Here is a 16542-nt window from a genome sequence, read left to right as displayed (position 1 = left end):
GCAAAAACTAGTGAAGCTGGGCGGGGCTGCAGGGGAGCAGCGGCGGGGAGCGGGGAGGGGGACAAGCGGCGGGGAGGACACGAGGGCGGCACAGGAGGCACAATGGGAAAAAAAGCACAGGTCAATACAAAACAGTCAACAGAAATACCAACAAACGCTGTACACGGGCGAAAGTACCGCTAAGGCGCTCAGGGGCACAAAGCAGGAGGTGAGCCGGTAGAGTGGCGGTCCCGGCACACGCCTGTGCGAGGCAGCAGCGGGGGGGGGTCGGGGGTCCCGGCACTCAGAGAGGGAGCTGCGCGGTGTGTGGAGCGACCAGCCCTGTGGATCCACTATTTCTCTCCTCTCCCCTGTTGTTATAATTATTAAGTTTGCGGAGAAGAGCATGTTGCTCTGGGCGTAGAGGGTGTTTCCGTAGTCCAGTCTGCTGGTTATGAGTGCGTTGGTGACAGTCTTCCTTGATTCAGGGGATCCATTTGAAGGTCTTCTGGAGGATGCGGAGGGTGTTGAAGCAGGTGGAGGCAACTGCGTTGACCTGTCGGGTCATGGAGAGGGAGGAGTCGAGTAAGATGCCGAGGTTCCGGGCATGGTCCGTGGGGGTGGGGGGCTGCAGAGGGCAGTGGGCCACCAGGTGTTGTCCCATGCAGAGGGGGAGGGCACGAGTACGAGGACCTCTGTCTTCTCGGAGTTGAGCTTTAAGCAGCTGCTGTTCATCCAGGATGCGACGTCCTTCATTCCTTCCTGGAAGTTGAGTCTGGTGGTGATGGGGTCCTTGGTGAGGGAGCGGGTGAGCTGGGTGTCATCGGCGTAGGATACTATGCTAAGTCCATGCTGTCTGAAGATGGTGGCGAGGGGGGACATGTAGATGTTGAAAAGCTTGGGGCTGAGTTATGATCCTTGGGGTACTCTGCAGTTGATCTCTGTGGGTTTGGAGAGGAAGGGCGGGAGTCTGATTCTTTGGGTTCTGCCGGTGAGGAAGGAGCAAAGTCATTCGAGGGCAGTTCCCTGTATGCTGGTGTCGTGGAGTCTGGCGGTGAGTGTGCGGTGGGAGACGGGGTCAAAGGCTGTAGAGTGGTCGAGTAGGATCAGGGCCGCATTGTGTCCTTGGTCGAGGAGAGTGTGGCTGTCGACTGTGGCAGCGAGGAGGGCGGTCTTGGTGCTGTGGTTGCTGCTGAATACGGATTGGGAGGGGTTGAGGATGGAGTTCTCTTCGATGAATTTTGTTAGTTGGGTGTTGGCGGTCTTCTCAGTGACTTTGGCGGGAAAGGGGAGGAGGGAGATGGGTTGGTAGTTCTTGAGGTCTGTGGGATCTGCTGAGGGCTGCATGAGTGGGGAATTGACTTCTGCGCATTTCCAGTCAACGGGGAACATGCCGGTCTCAAAGATGGCATTGATGATGCGTCTTAGTTCCAGTGCTATGGCAGCTGCTCTGTGGAAGATGTGCAGGAGTCCATGGGGGCTCCTGAGTGTAGCCTTTCATGGTCGAAGTGGTGCCTTTGGTGGTGACGGATGTCCAGGAGGAGACGGTGGGCTGGCTGGTGTTGCTGGGGGAGGGAGAGGTTTCGGAGTCAGGTGTCTGGTCATTGAAGTTGTCGTAGAGGCCCTTCATTTTAAGATGGAAGTAGGAGCTGAGCTTGTTGCAGATGTCCTGGGAGCGGGTGATGTTCGTGATTTCACTGGGGGGTTTGGTGAATTCCTGGATGATGCAGAAGAGTACTGTTGAGTTTCTGGAGTTAGTGAGGATCATGTTCTGTATGAAGGTCCTTTTGGTGGATCTGATGCGTTGGTGGTCTTCTGTCATGGCGTTCTTATAGTTGGTGCGGTGTTCCGAGGATTTGCTGTTTCTCCAATTCTTCTCGAGAAGTCTGCAGGTGCGTCTGGATTCTTGGAGGTTTGGGGTGAACCAGGTGGCCTTGCAGGGGCGCTGTCTTTCAGGGTTCCGTAGGGGTGCAAGCTCGTTTGCGCAGTTGGTGAAATTCTTTGGCTGCGAAGTTGTCGTCGGTCGAGGAGGGGAATCGCAGTTGAGGGTGGAGTTGAGCTGCTCCTCGTGACTTTGCTCCAGTTCCTTCGCGGAGGACGGGGTGCTGGTTTGGGGGCAGTGGGTTTGTCGACGTGGAAGTGTACGCAGTGGTGATCCATCCCGGGGGGGTTGGGTGGTGTGGCTGAAGTGGATGTTGTCCTGCGAAGATAGGGTCAAGGTTTTGTCCTACCTTGTGGGCGGGGTGGTGATGATTTGTTTCAGTCTGAGGTTGGTGAGGTTGTCCAGGAGGGTGGCGGAGTTGGGGTCGCTGAAGTTGTTGAGGTGGAAGTTGAGGTCTCCGATGAATATGTAGTCACTGGAGGCAAAGGAGTTGGGTGCGATGAGGTTGCGATGGTCGTGGTAAATGTTGTTCGGGCTGGGAGGTCTGTAGGTGAGGGTGCCTCGTAGGGTCGTTCTGGGGCTAGTCTGGATCTGGAAGTGGAGGTGTTCGGTGGCAGGCGGGCTGGCGTTCAAGCTGGAGGTGGTGAGTTGGAGGGAGCTCTTGTGTGTGATGGCAAATCCTCCTACTGGGCGGCTGGGGTGGTCCTTCCTCTGGATCTTGTATCCATCAGGGATGGCGGTGGCGATGTCTGGGGGAGAAGTGGAGTTGGTCCAAGTACCCGAGAAGAAGGCGACATCTGGCAAGAGGGTGTAGAGGAGGTCCCAGATCTCTACAGCATGTCTGTACAGTGAGGGCACGTTGAGGAGGATGCATTTCAGGGTTATAGTGGTGCTGGCGTGGGTGCGGCGGTTGTGGGGGTGCGGAGGGTTGTGATGGATTGTCAGCAGGGGAACTGGCAAAGGGGGGTGTTCGGCGAAGACAGCTGGCAGTTGTTCTTTCCGGGGTAGAGTGCGAGGAGGTCAGCTGAGCTGTAGCGGTTGGTGGCCGGAGGGCCAGGTTCCTGTAATCCCAAAGTCGCAATCTATGGAACACCGCGATATTATCTTTGGAGCTGACTGCGGGTTAAAGATTTCACATCTATTTTCATTGGTCAAGTCAGCTAGGTGCATGTGAAATATCCACATTATACACCCAATCTTTCTATAAATATATTTATATGTATACATATGCATCTATAAACTATGAATGAACACATGCTCTCTGTTTAAACACTTGAACAAAAAAACAAAACCATTAGCACTTTTACACTAATGTGGCGTGTCATCAAACTTGTGAGCAGAGTGTGTAATAGGAAAGGTTTTTCCAAATCGCTTAACAGACAATGGTGTGCAGCTGATCTCTAGCGCAACAAGTGTTTATTTAGACGATCTATTGTAAACAGAAAGGAAGACTTGCACTGTCTTCAATCCAACAGAGTGGGGAACGTTTAAATGGGGTCTAGAAGTAGGGTTTGCAAATAGCACCGGCAAATGGAAGAAATTTGTGATTAATGATGTATTGTAAATGTAGGCCTGGCCTTACAACTTTTTGAAGTGTTAACGATCAGGAGGCTGAATACCAGGCAGTGTCCGGAGTGGGAGGGAAGGATTAGGCCTCGATGAAATTTAAATTACACTGGTTTAATTGTGTGAATTTCGCATTACGCTTGTTCCTGAAATTATGTCCTAATGCCACTTAATTTAATTACATGCCATTCGTTGTAAAAATGTAAAGTGAAAACACAGGAACAACGGAATGCAAGTGGCTGTTGATTGCAGTATTTTTGCTGGATTGCCCTTTTTTAAAAAGCAAAATGCACCCTTGCGAAAAAAATATTGCACAAAATAACAAATTTGCATTTAAAACAATTACTCTTCGGGGGGGGGGGCGTGGTCAAGCGGTCCATTATGGTGGACGTGACTTAGTCCAGCTCCCGTAGCCGCCACATATTCTGTATGATCCTGCGGGCTACAAGCACTAGTAATCCAAACGTCAACTCCATCAGCGCCGCTAGTGCCCGTGGACACATCGCATCTGAAATTGCAGCTAGGAAGCGGTGAATCCTACCTTGCTGTGACGGAACCTGTTACGGCAGAGCCTGGGATAGATGTTGCGGTGGTGGACACCGCGCGGAGACCTGACGGGCGAGGCTGAAGTCGGGTGCCCTCGGGCTGAGGCCGGTCCTGACGAAGAGGTGGTTGACTGCCGGATGTGGGTGTCGGGCTGGGGTCAAGTGGTTTAGAGAGTTGATGCTGCATTCGGCCTGGAACGGCCCCCCTGTATCGAGACAGTGAGGCCGGGTGTGGCACGGCTGTGCAGGAGGAGTTAACGTGGCGCATCGGGCCTGGTGGGTGCCGCTGCTGAGAGGGCATGCCAGGGACAGCGTGTGGCCCTGTGAGCGTTGCTTGATTGCTGGGAGCAGTGGGCGAAGTGGTGACTGAGGCCCAGTGGTCCGCGTTGGGCCGGGCTCAGAGTGTCCTGAAAGCGCCAACTTGGTGCCACGTGTGGTGCGACTGGGCCGAGGAGGGCCCCGTTCTGGGTTTAGAGATACTGCCAGCTCGCCTAAAGGAGGCAAAATGAAGTGTCGGAGGCCCCCAGGCATAGACACTATAAACAGTATATCAAAGGCCATTGCCTCATTAATACAGGTAGGAAATCCATACTGACAGATACAGTACATACATCAACTTACCTGGGGCTCCTTGCTCACCTGGTAATTATGGGGCCCCCCTCTAAAGTCATAGCTCTTGGGGATCAGTTGCGATGCAGATGTGAGCATCCGGTGTGGGACCTCCTGGCCAATGGCGAAACATAATTGAGGCAGGGTAGTGCCCGTTAGAAGAGGGGGTAGTACCTTGCCCGCGGAGACAGCTGGGCCAAGCCCCAGTGTGGCTTGTGGGTGGGGGAGACCCTCCTCAGCGCCTGATACCCCCCATAACGCACTTCCTCAGCGTTGGGGCTCTACTACTTTATCAGAGCTTGAAATTTCAATACTTACGGCTGGATGGTCCACCATTTGCGCTAATATGTCCAGGGGATTGACGTCTGGTCCTGCATCGAAACAGAGCACAATGGACAAATTCACAAGCAGTAGTGCAAGCACCAAAACTTTAAAATATAAGCCCACCTAGGCACAGACTCAGCCGCAATCCTAGCCAGGATTACGCAGTCCCGAGATATGCTTGACATTAGAATAGGTGCTGTGGGAGCTGACAGGATTTACGGAATGTTGCAGACCGAGTAACACAGCCTGAGACATGGATCTCCAGAACAGAGAATACAATAAATACTTTGCAAAAACGTGTCACGACTCTTGAAACGCTTGCTTGGGGCCTTGCCACACGTGTCGAGGATGTTGTGGGAAGAGCATGCCGCAATAATCTACGCTTTGTGGGATTTCCCGAGGGGTGTGAGGGCACCGACATGTGTGAATTCCTCGAACACTGGCTTCAGTCCTGGATCCCCGATGGAAAGCTATCCCTGTGCTTCATTTTGGAGTGTGTTCACCGGGCCCTTGCCACTTGGCTGCCGCCAAGTGCTCGTCCTTAGCCTGTGATCATACGGATACTGAACTATCATGATTGAGACGCATCTTATGGCTCGGGTGCAGAAGTCCCTTACATATAATGCCCATTCTATCATGATCTTTCCAGTCTACACCAACCTTGTTGAAAAGCAGAGACAGTCCTTTGCGGGGAAAGCGTGTCTTCGAGAACTACAAATGCCTTACATGTTACTTTTCCCTGCCCGACTCAGATCAGTTATAAAAACAGCACCATATTTTTCAATACTCCAGAGGACGTCTTCCAGTGGACAAATGAACGTCGATTAGTCAAATCCCACACAACACCACCCCGTGACTATGATTCCTCCTCAGGGGATCCGCGTATGCACCAAGACCAAAGTAACAAGAACAAGCGACGACACAGGTCGCGATACACCTTGCGATCCTATTGCAACAACAACAAAAAAAGGCACTGGGCAAATGACACATGTTCATCCTTCAATAGACAGCTGATTTTATATCCAGAAATGAACAATGGAGTCTGACAAACATTGACTTTCACAGGCATGAAGTAAGTACCTGAGAACTAACTGTTGCAGATGACTTAAGTCATTGGTTAGGGATGCGACAGCTAGGGTTCTTTTGGACTGTTTCAGCCTTCATCTTCAGTTGGGGTGGACGCTGCTCACATTCCGCGACAGATTCTTCATTGTTTTTTGAGGTATTGGGGTGGGCTAAAGAGGGGGAAGGGGAAAAGAAGTTACAGTTTTTAAAAGTTCTATTTTATGGTTTTACAGTGTATGTGCAAGGTACGTATTCATAGAAATTGGCGCTCTAGACCTCGCAGTTCTGGCCATCCCATCGCATGACAACACACACCAATACTATAAACCATATGGGGACAGTTAAGGTAGTCACTTGGAATGTTAGAGGTCTATTAGACAAGATTAAGCAGGGGGCTGTGCTTAGACACACGATGCGCCTGGGGGCAGACATCCTATTGTTACAAGAAACACATTAGCTAGGTTCCAAGGCGCCATGCCTGCCCCACTTTGGCTATATACTTGTATTCCATTCCGGTTTCACCAGAGGCTCTAGGGGGGCAGCTATCCTGATTCATTCCCAATTATCCTTCACACACATACACAAAAGGGCCGATACCTTTGGCAGATTTTTAATTATACAGGATGTGATCAATGGAGAACAGATAGTTCTGGGTATTGTATATGCCCACCGCCACTTAGCCATACGATTACTGAAAGAATCATTGATCTTTGGAGCTCAATACCAGATATCCTAGCCGTAATAGGTGGGGATTGGAATGATGTCATGAATTCAAACCTCAACAGGTGCCGACCCACTACCACACTTTATACGCCCAAGGAATCCCGGGTGGTACCCTTAGTAGATGCGCTGGGCTGGACTGACACGTGGCGTGTGCTACATCCTGATGTTACTGGCTAAATGTATTTTACGCCTGTACATGGATCATTTTCCGGAATTGATTACATATTTATCCCTCGAGAACACATACACTGGTTGAAAGGAGCAGACATCTTACCTAGAGGGTTATTGGACCACTCCCCTGACCAATTACAACTTGAAATAGGTACCTGGCGATCCCCAATGCACTGGGACCTATCAACCAGGCACTTACGCAATCTGAGCTACAAAAATAACCTTCATTAAACCCTGACAGACTACTTCCTCTTAAATGAGGACACAGCTAGTTCTGCCACGATCTTATAAGAGGCCATGAAGCCTACCAATCGCGGCTTCGATATAAGCCACAATACTGCCGCAAAACAGGAAAAAAGAACAATATTAACACAGCTTGAAGCCCGATCATACAAACCGATTCACAGATCATAGAACCAACAGGAGACCATGCTCATCAACAATTAGGCGCATTACAATGGGAATACCAAAGCATTTAATTAGACGAGGCCAAACGCATATGGCAAGCCATGCAAAGCAGGACACACCAATTGGGGATAAGTCTGAGAAACTACTACCTAGGTTCTGCCAAAGTACTCTGAAATCAGTCCAACTACCCACCTTTACTTCACATACTGGAGAAGCAATCACCGACCCTACATGCATAGCTCAACCTTTGCTGAGTACTATTGCACCCTCTATACTAAGTACGAAGTCCTAACTGCATCCCAAAAAGAGGACTTCTTCCGAGACCTCCCGCCTCGAGCACTGTCCCCAGTCACACAGGATGCGCTGGACTCACCCATCACCCAGGATAAATTTGTTGCAGCCACAGTAGACAAGGCATCAGGTAAATCCCCTGGACCGAATGGATTCCTTATTGAATTCTTTAAAATGCACACAACAATCTTCGGTTCTCAATACCTTGCAACTCTTAATGAAGCCCTCGAGAACAAATGTCGGCCTCCGAATTGGAGGCACGCAAAAATCGTGGTCTTCCTAAAACCGGGGCAACCACCAGAATTATATTCATCATATCGCCCAATCTTCCTTGTAAATATTGAAACCAAAATCTTTGTCAAGGTTCTTGCAAATAGGCTAAAACCACATCTGTCAGATTTAATCCACCCCGAGCACGCCGGCTTTAAGCCACATAGTTCTACCCGCCACAACATATGCCGTGTGAACAACGTGATTACCGTAGTCAATAGACTGAAGAGACCATCTGCCCTCCTCCTTGTTGATACTGACAAAGCCTTTGACTCTGTCATCTGGGCATATATGTTCACGTGATTACATCATCTCAATATGGGCCCCAGATATATTGCTCTGGTGAGACTAATATATACTGAGCTCACTGCCTCCATTTGGGTGATGGGAGCCTCGTCTGCACAATTTTCAATACAACGCGGAACACATCAGCGGTGTCCTTTATCCCCCCTATTATTTGCTCTTGACATAGAGCCCCTCGCTGTCTGGGTCAGAAAAGACGCACTCATACGAGGCTTCGAGTGGACTCCCGAGATTTCCAATCGTATTGCATTATATGGCGAAGACATCCAGTTTTTTCTTAACTGATCCCCTTAGATCGGGCCCCAGAATACTCCAGGTGAAACGCATATTCAGTGATACTCCGGGTCTCTATATGAACGCCTCCAAATCATTACTCTGGCTTATTAGAGGATCTATTGGAAGTGGTCGATGGGCAGAGGGTCTTACAGCAGTGACACATGGCTTCATCTATCTAGTTGTGCATATAACAGATAACCAGGCCTTGTCCTGGTACAATAATATAGAGTTACCAACTGAGAAGGTTAAAATCGAGGTGAAGAAGTGGTTGACACTCCCCTTATTGCTTTATAGTAGATCAGCCAATTTTTAGATGGTGGCCCTACCATGTCTATTATACCAACTTCAGTCATATCCATATCCTATTCCAATATCATGGTTTCGTCAGATAAACACAATCACTGCAGATTTCATGTAGGGTGTTGGTACTGTCAGGGTCACCCTACGCACTTGTATGCAATCCACCTATTGTGGGGGCATTGCTACAGCCGACATAAAATCATATCATGCAGCAGCACATCTTCAAGAATTAAATGAATAGTGGTATGGGTCCAAAGAAGACCCAGCATTTAGAGTTGAACAGTGGATATTGGGATAATCCTCCACATATTATCTTATATATAGTAGGACCTACCCCAAGGATCTTCACCGGGGGACGAAATGTGTGGTTATGACTTGAAGGCAAACTCTACGCCAAATGGACTGGTTATGTGCGTCTCACATGAGAAACCCCATTGTGGCGAAATCGTCTCCTCCCACAAATAGCGAACCTTCAGGGATTCCTGGGCTGGGACCGGATAGGCATCTCCACTCTAGGGGGACCTTACACAGGGAGTTTTTCATGTCCTATTCTCAATTTTATAAATATCTACAGCTGCGGCACGCCCTCCTCCTTTACATTAAAGACCTGATGGACCTACCAGAATTTAGCCCCTTAGAGGGTAAACTTATTATGGGAGATCTTGGGTAACACATGGTATCTAAAATATACCAAACATTAGAGACTAATAGCCCCACTAATACTGACTCCTTGTGCGCCACCTGGATGTCCGGCAATCCCCATGAGAGGCAGCTATCTAAACTGGACTACAATACATTCAGTTCAAGTATCTGCATAGGGTTTACTTCACTCGACAAAGACTGTGGAAAGCTGGACTGATTGCATCACCTCACTGCCTCCGATGGCAATTGGCGGAGGGCACAGTTCTACACATGGCCTGGGCCTGTCCTATTCTAGTCCACGACAGGCGTGGGGTACTGGCATGTTTCGGAGAGGTATTAGCATGGAAACATCTGAGATCCTCCAAATTCACAATGATACATAGCAAGGATGGGATCAGTGGAAAGAGGTGGAAACAGGTAAAAACCACATCTACTATTCTTAGGTCTGACCTTGGCTAAACGAGAAATTGCTCAACAATAGAAAGCAGGAAATGCTTCCCGACTATCGATCTCGAAAGCAGGCATGGTTCATGCAATGGACTTAGAATTCCCAATTTTTGTGGCTAGGGGTTGCCCCCTAAAACATACTAAGATTTGGAGCAGGTGGGCATCATACAGAGGAATCCCCATGAAAATACATGAAGTCGCGGAGGGCCCATTCAAAGGCATGGCAATCAGAACACTGTAAAATAGTAATACTTGTTTACTAAACAGGACACGAAAATGTCGCTGTGGATCATACATTTAATTGTGACATATGCCGAGACACTGTATGTTATATGATGCCCCCAGAGCGACCGTGCAGCGGATGCACCGATTGTGCGCCGAAGGCGCGCCAAATGCAAGCCCGTCTGCGCCCGTTCGCGCGTGGACCGCGCCCAGCGCCAGGACCCCTGGTTCCCGTCGACGCCAGACCACACGACGGACCTACGATGCCGCCACCCTCAACGCACTCAACGACGGCCGAACCCCCGCCTGCTACCGAGCCACCCCGAAACGCACCCACGGACCCTTCACCTGCCAAAGCCTGCAAATTCACCTACCTCCGGACCGGCACCGCACCCACCAAGCCGAGCACCAGCAGCAATCACCTCAAATGCATCCTGCTCAACACCAGCTCCGTCCACGTACGCCGTCGAACCTGCTCGACACAACATCACCAGACGTCGCCTTCCTCACGGAAACCTGGATGAACGCCTACTCAGCGCCCGACATCGCCATCCCGGACGGATACAAGATCACCCGGAGGAACCGCGTCAACCAGACTGGAGGAGGCATCGCCATCGTACACAAGATCACCATCCGCATCACGGCCAGCTCCGACGACATCTTCACCGCCGACGAACACCTCCACTTCCAGATACACACCGACCCCAAGACCACACTCAGAGGCACCCTCATCTACAGACCCCTGGGACCACACACACAATTCAGCGAAGACATCACAGACTTCATCAGCCCGCACGCCCTCCCCTCCGCTGACTACATCCTCTTAAGGGACCTCAACATCCACCTGGAGAACAACAAGGACAGCAACACCACCACCCTGCTGGACAACCTCACCAACCTCGGACTCAAACAACTGGTGAACACCCCCAGCCACTACGCCGTCCACACGCTTGACCCAGTCTTCTCCTCCAGCAAGTACATCGCCTTCAGCCACTCCACCGGACTTCATTGGACTGACCACAGCTGCGTCCACTTCAGCTTCAGAAGGACCACGACCCACCACCACCCGCAACAGGTTCCTCGCAGGAGCTGGAACAAGATCACCGTCGACCAGCCCACCACCTCCCTCAGCCAGAACCCTCCCGCCAGCGCAACGGACCACAACAAAGCAGCCAGCAACCTCACACAGTGGATCACTAACTGCGCAGACGACCTCGCACCACTGAAGACCCCTCCCAGCAGACACGGCAGCAAGAAAGCCTCTTGGTTCACCGACGAACTTAAGAACTCCAAGAAGAACTGCCGCACTCTCGAGAAAGCCTGGCGCAATGACCAGACCACAGTCAACAATACTGCCCTCAAGCACGCCACCCGCAAACACCACCAGCTGATCCGCACCACCAAGAAGACAGCATTCAAAGAACGACTGGACAACAACGCCCACAACAGCAAGGAACTCTTCAGCATCGTGAAAGAGCTCTCCAACCCCAGCGCCGGAAACAACAACATCACTCCCTTCCAAGACCTCTGCGACTCACTCGCCTCGTTCTTCCACTGCAAGATCGCCGAAATACACAACAGCTTTGGCGCACCAACCACAAACCCAACCACCGAACCAACGCCCCCCACCACCACCCTCTGCGCCTGGACCCCGGTCAGCACCAAAGACACCACCCGCACGATGAACACCATCCACTCCGGATCCCCAACCGACCCCTGCCCCACCACGTCTTCAACAAAGCCGACTCCATCATCGCACCCCATATCCGGGACATCATCAACGCCTCCTTCAACACCGCCACCTTCCCGGAAAGCTGGAAGCACGCCGAGCTCAGCACCCTCCTGAAGAAACCAACAGCGGACCCCACCGACCTCAAGAACTTCCGCCCCATCTCGCTCCTCCCTTTTCCTGCCAAAGTCATCGAGAAGACCGTCAACAGACAGCTTGCCGCCTTCCTCTAGACGAACGGATCCCTCGACCACTTGCAGTCCGGTTTCCGAGCCAACCACAGCATCGAGACCGCCCTCATCGCAGCCACTGACGACATCAGATCCCTGCTCGACAACAGGGAGACAGCGGCCCTCATCCTCCTGGACCTCTCCGCAGCGTTCGACACTGTCTGCCACCGCACCCTGGTGCAGCGCCTCCGCAACATCAGAATCCAAGAGAAGGCACTGGAGTGGATCATCTTGTTCCTCGCCGTAAGAACCCAGAGAGTCCGCCTCCCCCGTTCAGATCCGAGGCCACCGAAGTCATCTGCGGCGTACCACAGGGATCATCGCTCAGCCCCACCCTCTTCAACATCTACATGAGCCCCCTCGCAGCCATCGCACAGCAACACAACCTCAACATCATCTCCTACGCCGACGACACCCAGCTGATCCTCTCCCTCACCAACGACACCGCCGCCGCCAGAACCAGCCTACACGAAGGGATGAAAGACGTCACCGAGTGGATGAAGAACAGCTGCCTGAAACTGAACTCAGACAAGACGGAAGTCCTCATCCTGGGGTCATCACCCTCTGCCTGGGATGACTCCTGGTGGCCCCCTGCCCTGGACACCACTCCCAAGCCAACGGACCACACACGCAACCTGGGCTTCATCCTGGACTCCTCCCCCTCGATGACCTGACAAGTCAACGCCGTCTCATCATCGTGCTTCAACACCCTGCGCATGCTCCGAAAGATCTTCCGATGGATCCCCACCGAAACCAGGAAGATGGTCACCCAGGCACTAGTCACCAGCCGACTGGACTATGGAAACACACTCTACGCCGGAGCCACAGCCAAAATTCAGAAAAGAGTCCAACGCATCCAGAACGCCTCCGCATCCCCCGACACAGCCACATATCCGGCCACCTGAGAGACCTGCACTGGCTCCCCGTCAGCAAGAGGATCACGTTCAGACTCCTCACCCACAAGGCCCTCCACGACCTGGCCCCAAGTACCTCAACAACCGCCTGACCTTCTACACGCCCACCCGCCAGCTACGATCGACCAGCCTCGCCCTCGCCCCCGTTCCACGCATCCGCAGAGCCACCGCCAGAGGAAGATCCTTCTCCTACCTGGCAGCCAAGACATGGAACTCCCTCCCCATCCATTTTCGGCTAAACCAGGACCATCTCTCCTTCAGGAAGCAACTCAAGACCTGGCTTTTCGAGCAGTAACGAACCCCTCTCCCCCAGCGCCTTGAGACCCTTCCGGGTGAGTAGTGCGCTATACAAATGTCATGATTGATTGATTGATTGATAGGTTAATACCAAGGTTAAGCTATAATGTTTTTTTTATAACTCTGGGAGTTTCAGTGAAAAATGGGGGGTTGTGATTACATTGAACCTATGTCTGCAGAAAATGTTTGCTTCAGGTCACTTGAACCCTTGTAAAATCAATCAAAATTGTTCCCCAAAAAATATTATAATTACTCATAATTGCGTATACATTGGCCAAAACTTTATATAATTAACCTAAGGCAAATTATGCAAAGTTTGCATGATGAGGGGCATGGCGGGAGATGGGACTTACAGCCCAGCCCTACCTAAGCAGACCAGTCTCTCCGCCCCAAAAAAATTACAAATGTTTCTAAGGCTGCTGCTGATATGCTGGGGACGGTGTAAAATCCCTGATGCATGGCAGCTGTGAAAAACTTCCACATAATGCCCTGGAAACCCGCTCTCTGTTGGGGTGTACAGCTCTTTGTATAAACACTGTGATATCAGCGCTTTAGCAGGTTCCCGTGTGAAAGGAGATGACATGTGACAAATAGTGACGAAGTGTCGGCTGGCAGGTCTGCGTTATGCATTCAGGACTACAAGTTCCCGAAAATCCTAGACTATATGAGCTACTAATGCATGGGGTTGGAAAACATGAGAGTTCCCGATGTGTTGTATGGATTGTGTGCTTTTCTCCTCAGTAAATGACAGTTTCTCTGTACGGTCGGTGGAAGGTAAAGATTTGTATTAGCTGTTTGAGGCATCTTCTTTTGTATTATCTGGCCTGTGCAATGCTCATCTTGCACCATCGCCTAAACTCGTGTTATTACTAACTCGACTCATGTCTTACATACCCGGAGCATTTCCTCCCGATTTTGACACCTCCTACTCCCCCTAACCCTCGCTTCTACCCAGGCCTGGCGCAATAATTTCCCCATCGTGCCTTCGTACTTAGTGGAACATGTGTCTAGCCACTTTCCAAACTAAGCTATAAATACGTGTGACATTATGCCAAGCACAGCCTAGCCCGCTCTACTCCAAGGAAAGTACATTCTGGTACTTGTCAATGGATGGAATAATTAATACAGTTTCTAGGATGCAAAGGACAGGGGCGGCCCGATGCTACCAAACACCGCTCTCCACTGTCATGCCACTCGCAGACTTCCCAGAGCAAGGGGGTGCCATAGGGGCATGAAATCAACCCAATCCCTTGCAGACCCCGCCTCCACTTCGTAACCTGCCCTCGGGTGCCCCTGTACCTTTAATAACACCTCCATGCGCCTCGGCCGTTTCCTGGTCGCTTTCCCCGCCTCCAGACGACTGGGAGTCCACGTGCTGGTGTTGTTTCGCTTCTGGTTGGCTGAAAGTCCTGCCTCTCTCAACAGCTGTTAGAGGCGGTCCGTCGATGTACAGTTCTTATCCTTTGGAATTTTTTCACCCCTGCTCCTGTGCGACCCCCCGATGCTCCGCCCTCCTCATGCGCAATTGGCTGTACGCGGTCTCGATTTAGTTCCGCCTCTGACGTGTAGCTTGTCTTTGCCTGTTCCATCGAGAACAGGCGGAAGCAGTCATGCGCCGAGCTGAACCGCTGAAACTGACAGCTACAAAAGCATACCACTCCTGGTCTCTCAAAATATCTGTCAAGTTCAGTGGTCGAAGTGGGGGAAAAAAAAGTAGGGGAACTGTGGGCGGAGATCAGGGGGCGGGAATAACCTGAGGCTTGGGTCAATGGGCAGAGTCAGAGGTGTGGCCAGAAAGAGCAAATCATTCTAATTTTTAGGTTTCGCCTGGCATCCGCTGCGCAGCAGCGTCCGCCCAGGCGAAATCTTATGTTAGAACAGTATGTGGCTTTGTCCCGCCTCTCTCTTCCATTGGCTAGCTCCATAAATGGAGGGTAGCCATTGGAAGAGAGATCTGTCCGTCTTTGTCCGAGGCGATTCGTGGGCGTTCCGGCAATTTTTTTTCCCTCTCCACCCCTTTTAAAACGTAATTGCGGCGGTGGGCGGTTGCTTTTTTTTTCTGCAAGGCGTGTTTTTGTCATTCCTCCGAAGATGGCGGCCGAGCAGTAGCCTTCATGGCGTGGTCCTATTGTTTTCAGAGGTAATCAATGCTACATCCCTTGCGTATTAGTAATCTACGAGAATCCACGTAACGCAAGCCAGAACTAAAAACCATTTGTTGTAAATGTGTTACACGTGTACATTTCCACGTTGCGCTGTAGGTCTGCTGGGGTTTTTTGCTTGACTCAGTGTTTGCTGCTCTGCCGGGAGCTGGGGGTGTAACTCGGAAGCGGTTACGAGGTGGCGGGGCATTACTCATGCAGTCTCCCACGGACGGGCGCAGTGTGTGCCGAGTCACGGCCCCTCCTCCCCGCAGAAGTGAGGAGAGGCGGCGGCCGTCCTGCTCTCGCACCGCAGTCTCCTCGGCCTCCTCCCTCACCCACCTCTGTGCCCCCACCCCCACTCTCCGTCACCCCCTCTCGCTTTTTCCCAGCCCTGCTTCAGTGGCCTGGCGTTGGCATCTCCATCTCGAGTAGTCAGCGCTCCACACGTGAGAAGCACTTCATCTAGAAATCCCCCCAGGAGCGAGACACCCCCACCACCCCGCCTGCGTGGCTCCCGCCTTCACTCTCAAGAACAGCCAGAGGAATCCCCCGCTGCACTCCCGCTTACACTACGGCGCGGATGCATGTCTTTACTTTGACTGAGAGATTTTTCGGCAGTGCTTGTGGACTGGTGTGAGCTCGGCGGTGGGGGCCACTCTGAGTGAGGCATTTTAGACTGTACGCGACTAGGGGGCCCCCAAGAGCGCAGTTGCGCCCCCCTGCTTCCCAGGTGCATTATAGTAAATAAATGCCATGGGGATGGTCGTCACACAAATTCCTCTTCCTGACCCTGTCTGAGCATGTCTCTTTCTCCTGGTGTCTGCTGGTATCCTTTGCGTTGTGTTTTCACTGTAAGCCTCGTCCTTTTCGGATTGAGGGGCGTGTTTTTGTTCGTTTCTTTAAAAACACACGCCCCCCAGTCTGAAAAGGACGGGGCTTACAGCGAAAACACAACGTCATGGCGAGTGCTTGCTCCGTTCCTCTTCAGCTTCACACTATGATGTCAGATCAGCCCTTGTCTTCTCTGGGAAGGAAAGAAAAAACAGAGTCCTTTTCCTTCTCTGCCTGTCCCGCCTCCCCGAACTGCCACGAACTCCAAGCCTTATCTATAGATCTTGGCTATTTCTGGCGTCCTGGGACGCACTTTTAAACTAAAAAAGTAGGGGAACAGAATCTGTTAAATGAGAGCAGTAGGGGCACGCCGT

At 51.6% G+C, this 16542-nt stretch overlaps 1 protein-coding gene across 3 annotated transcripts in view; it reads right to left on the bottom strand.

The window, feature by feature from the left end:
* Positions 1-14580, bottom strand: part of LOC147717478 (uncharacterized) — a 136935-nt gene extending 122355 nt beyond the window's left edge. For all 3 annotated transcript variants that reach the window (XM_086924291.1, XM_086924293.1, XM_086924292.1), the window contains exons 1-2: positions 14493-14580; positions 5986-6140 (exon numbers count right to left, since the gene is read on the bottom strand). The gene's annotated coding sequence lies outside the window, so the exon portion shown is untranslated. The remainder of the gene's footprint in view (positions 1-5985; positions 6141-14492) is intronic.
* Positions 14581-16542: the final 1962 nt, after the last annotated feature.

This window comes from Lissotriton vulgaris, chromosome 5 (assembly GCF_964263255.1).
Source record: "Lissotriton vulgaris chromosome 5, aLisVul1.2, whole genome shotgun sequence".
NCBI classification, from domain to species: Eukaryota; Metazoa; Chordata; class Amphibia; order Caudata; family Salamandridae; genus Lissotriton; species Lissotriton vulgaris.
Note: the sequence above shows the minus strand (reverse complement) of the source record. Positions and strands in the feature narration are given on the sequence as shown.